At 43.0% G+C, this 5,000-nt stretch overlaps 1 protein-coding gene across 1 annotated transcript in view; it reads right to left on the bottom strand.

The window, feature by feature from the left end:
- The window catches only part of LOC119597616 (inositol polyphosphate-4-phosphatase type I A-like), a gene marked incomplete at its 5' end in the record, with an annotated part of 70,435 nt that overhangs the window by 22,514 nt on the left and 42,921 nt on the right, over window positions 1–5,000 (bottom strand).

Here is a 5,000-nt window from a genome sequence, read left to right as displayed (position 1 = left end):
TATATAGTGCATACATAATTATGCATATGCATACATACATACATACATTACATATATATAATATATATAATATATAATATATATATATATATATATATATATATATATATATATATATATATATATATATATATATATATATATATATATATATATATTATATATATATATACATACATACATACATACATATATACATATATACATATATACATATATACATATATACATATATACTATGTACATATATACATACATACATATATACATATATACATATATGTGTGTGTGTGTGTGTGTTGTGTGTTGTGTGTGTGTGTGTGTGTGTGTGTGTGTGTGTGTGTGTGTGTTGTGTGTGTGTGTGTGTGTGCAAGCATATAAATATATATATATATATATATATATATATATATATATATATATATATATATATATATATATATATATATATATATATATTATATATATATATACACACACATACACATATATATATACACACACACGCAAGCATGCACACGCACACACACACATAATAAACAATAGCACCAAATAAATTAAATATAACAAGAGAGACCTGTGGGGAAGAAAGTTAATGAAAAATAATCACAGTAATATTTTGCTGTCCTTTTACAGCCCTTTATGCACAAGCCAGCAATCAGGAGCCCTGTAGATCATTCCAGTTTTCAATTTTGCAAATGAATAAGATGATTTCCAATTTAACTAACACTTTTATTCAAAGCTTGATCCAAAGTTTACTCAATATTGCTCACTGGATCCCACCCTCTTTCATTACGCTGTTCGTGTTTGTTTTCTATAATAACATCAGTTGTTATGTCTTTTCTCTCTCTCTCTCTCTCTCTCTCTCTCTCTCTCTCTCTCTCTCTCTCTCTCTCTCTCTCTCTCTCTCTCTCTCTCTCTCTCTCTCTCCCTCTCCTTCCCTCCCTCTTTCCTCTCTCCTTCCCTCCCTCTTTCCCTCTCTCCTTCCCTCCCCTTCCCTCTCTCCTCTTCCCTCCTTCCCTCTTTCCCTCTCTCCTTCCCTCCTCTCACTCTTTCCCTCCCTCCCCTCCTTCCTCCTCTTCCTGTCTTCTCCTTCCCTCCTTCTTTCCCCCTCTCCTTCCCTCCCTCTTTTCCCCTCTCCTTCCCTCCCTCTTTCCCTCTCTCCTTCCCTCTGTCCCACCCTCTCTCCTTCCCTCTGTCCCTCCCTCTCTCCTTCCCTCCTTTCATTTCTCCCTCTCTCCCTCTCCCCTTTTCTTCGTCCATCCCTTCTTCCCTCGCTTCCTCCTCCCTTTCGAGCAATCTAGCAACAGCATCTCTGGAAAGAGGCGATAATAGTACAATTAGAGGCAGGAAAACAGGTCTCGTTAAGTCTCCCCGCTAATATAATGCTTTCCCGTTTTCTACTTCTCTTTATTTTTCTAAGTTTCTTTTTTTTCGTTGGTTTAATTTTCTTGGTGTGTTTCTTTAACTTTTTTTTTTTTTTTTGCTATGGTATCGTTCTCCCTTTTTCGGGTCTGTTTCTTCCTATAATTCTTTTTTTTTTCTTAATTTTTTTTTTTTACTGTCTGGTTCCCTGTTATTTTCTTCGTCTCCTTAATCGTTTTCTCCTTTGTACTTCTACCGTTTCTTTAACTCTTTTCAACTTTTTTATTATTCATCCATGATAATTAATATCATCACCCACTTCCTCAAACAAGAAAAAAATATTCTTATAGGAAAAAAAGAGAAAAAAGCGAGAAATGGTTAGAAAATATAAAGGTAGACAAACAAATGAGCAAACAAACAATCACCCCCTTCATACTCAAAAAAAAAAAAATCAAAAAAAAAAAAAACAACAAAACACCACACAATCAACAACAAAACAAAACAAGAAAAGATAATTTGTCCTTCGAATTTCCCTCTCGACCCCATGAGTAGCAACATTACGATTTCATTTGTTTAAGTGGAACCTTCGATTTAATGATTAAACGCGAAATAAAATTCTCGAAACAAAATCAAAGATGGCGATGCCGAGGAGGAGTGAGGAGAGGGGAGGAGAGAGGGGAGGGAGGAGAGAGGGGAGGGGAGGGGAGGAGAGAGGGGAGGGGAGGAGAGAGGGGAGGGGAGGGGAGGAGAGAGGGGAGGGGAGGAGAGAGGGGAGGAGGGGAGGAGAGGGAGGGGAGGGGAGGGGAGGAGAGAGGGGAGGGGAGGAGAGAGGGGAGGGGAGGGGAGAGAGGGGAGGGAGGGGAGGAGAGAGGGGAGGGGAGGAGAGAGGGGAGGGGAGGAGGCGGGGGAGTAATTTAAATAGTAATGGTGATAATGGTACTGAGAATGAAGGCTTTACAACAACAAACAATAGTAGTAGTAATGCTAATTATGATAAAATGATAATAATAACAATCATAACAACAAAAACTAACATCCACACACAAAAAAAAAAACATAAAACACCACAACCAACAACAGTAATAACAACAACAACAACAACAAAACAAAGATGTACAACAACAACAAAAAATCCCCAGCGACGCCAATAGCAACAATCGAAACTCCCATGCCGTCTCCCGCAATTCCCAGCCGCCATGCTCTCCCGCGACAGCGAGGCGAGCGAAGCGACAAGTCTCATGACCGAAGGGAGGCAATAAGCATGAAATTGGCTCGACACTCCATCAATGTTTTTTTTTTTTATCTATTATTGTTATTATTATTATTATTCATTTTTTTATTTTGAGGTGGGAGGGGGGAGGAAAGGTCGGTACTTGGGGAGGTGAGAGAGAATGAATGAAGAGAGGAAGAGAGGGGAGAGAGAGAGAGGGAGACAAGGAGGTAGGGAGACATAAAGGGAAAAGAGTGGAAAGATGTGATGAGAGGGAAGGTGGGAAGAGAGAGAGAGAGAGACAAGGACAGAGAGAGACAGAGACAGAAAAAAAAAATAGAGAAAGAGAAAGAAAAAGATTAAGAATCAGACCGAGACCGAAGCAACGACAAAACGCAAGGTCCTTCCACCTACAAAACCAGACCCGCAGAAAAAGAAAAGAAACACAACACAAACCAAAACAAGAAAAAAAGAAGAAAAAAAAGAAGAAAGGCGCCCCAAGCCTTATATAAATGAAATGTCTCCGCCTCCAGAGATTATAACACGACCCGGATATAGCTCCTCGAGAAGGCGCGAATATACACACCTCGTAGCGCAACCCGGAAATATGTGGCGACTCATCGATACGCATGAAAGGAAATTCCCTTCCCCCCTGCCCCCCCCCCCCCCTGCCCCCCGCGTTTTTAGGAGGAATAAAGGGAGGAGGAGAAAATGGTGACAACGGAGGTGGAAAAGATACTATAGAGGATCTGGGAGAAATAAAAATAGACGGGGATGGGGAGAGTCGAAAGAGGGAGGGAGAGAAGGAAGGAGGGAGAGAAGGAAGGAGGGAGGGAAAGAGGGAGGGAGGGAAAGAGGGAGAGAGAGAGAGAGGGGGGGGAGAGAGAGAGAGAGAGAGAGAGAGAGAGAGAGAGAGAGAGAGAGAGAGAGAGAGAGAGAGAGAGAGAGGAGAAAGAAAGAGTAGGGAAGAGGTCAGGGAGAGGAGATGGAGACAAAGCAGGGAGGGAAGGAGGGAAAAAGGTGATGTTGAGAGAAGAAGGAAGAGAGAAAGAGAAAAGGGAGAGCGGAAGAAAGGGAAGAAGAGAGTGGGGAGGGAGGGCAGGGGAGAAGGGAGAGAAGGAAAGAGCAGAAGGGGGAGAAGGAACGTAGGTGAAAAGAGAAAGGAGAAGAGGGGAAGGAGGGGCTAAGAGAAGGGATAGGAAAACAAGAACGAAGAAAAGCGAGAGAGAAGTGAAAGAAGAAAGGAGAAAGGAAGAAAACTAGAAAGGACGAGGAAAAGGGGATAGAAGGAGGGACAGGGAGAACAGGGAAAGAAAGGAAAGGAAGAAGAGAGTGGGGAGGGAGGGAGGGAGGGAGGGAGGGAAGGAGGAAGGGAGGAAGGAAGGAAGGAAGGGAGGAAGGAAGGAAGGAAGGAAGGAAAGAAGGAAGGGAGAAAGGGAGGGAGGGAGGAGAAGGGAGGGCTGCGTCTACCTCTCCCTCCTAATGACACCGTCCCCTCACCCTCACATCATTATCCGAAACACCTTCTGAAGAGAGTAAAGGGAGGGGGAGGGAGGAGTAAGGGAGAACAAAAGGAGAGGGAGGGAGAAGCAAGGGAGGAGGGAGGGAGGAGTACGAGAGAGAGGGAGAGAGGAAGAGAGGAGTATGGGAAAACAAAGAGAAGGGGAGGGATGAGTAAGGGAGAGCGAAAGGGAAGAGGAGTTGGAAGAAGTGAGAGAGAGAGAGAGAGAGAGAGAGAGAGAGAGAGAGAGAGAGAGAGAGAGAGAGAGAGAGAGAGAGAGAGAGAGAGAGAGAGAGAGAGAGAGGGCAACACATTACGAAAAGGAGGGAGGGAGGGGGATGAGAAGACAGAGTAGAGTGAGAAGAGAACAACGGGAAACTGTAAGGGAGAAACAGCGAAAGGGGAGAGCGAAAAGGGAAGAGAGAAGGGAAGACAAAAGAGGACGAAGGGGAGAAACAGCGAAAGGGGAGAGCGAAAAGGGAAGAGAGAAGGGGGGACGAAAGAGGACGAAGGGAGGACCAAGAGAAAGAGAGACGAGTGAGGCTCGAGGATAAAGCGAGAGATCGAGGGAAGGTGAGAGAGAGATGAGTGGGCGGGGGGGAAAGGATCGAAAAAGGGATAGATAGAACAGAGGAAACAGATAGAAAGACAAAGAGAAATAACAATGTACTTATAAACAAAGACACAAACAAAAACACGAGTAAACAAATACGCAAAATCAATACCACTACAAAAATTAAACACCAAACAAAAAGAAGAAACAAGACAAAAGAATCAATAACAATAATAATAACACATAGGAAGAAAAACAACAAAAACAAACAACCACAAAACAAAAACACTAAAAAAAGGAACAAAGGAGGCATGACCCAGCTCACGATGTCTTGGGGAGTTGGGGTTCCCCTCCCATCCTCCTCCCCCCCT

This window comes from Penaeus monodon, chromosome 39 (assembly GCF_015228065.2).
Source record: "Penaeus monodon isolate SGIC_2016 chromosome 39, NSTDA_Pmon_1, whole genome shotgun sequence".
In the NCBI taxonomy this organism is placed as follows: Eukaryota; Metazoa; Arthropoda; class Malacostraca; order Decapoda; family Penaeidae; genus Penaeus; species Penaeus monodon.
This window is presented reverse-complemented; position numbering and strand designations above follow the sequence as displayed.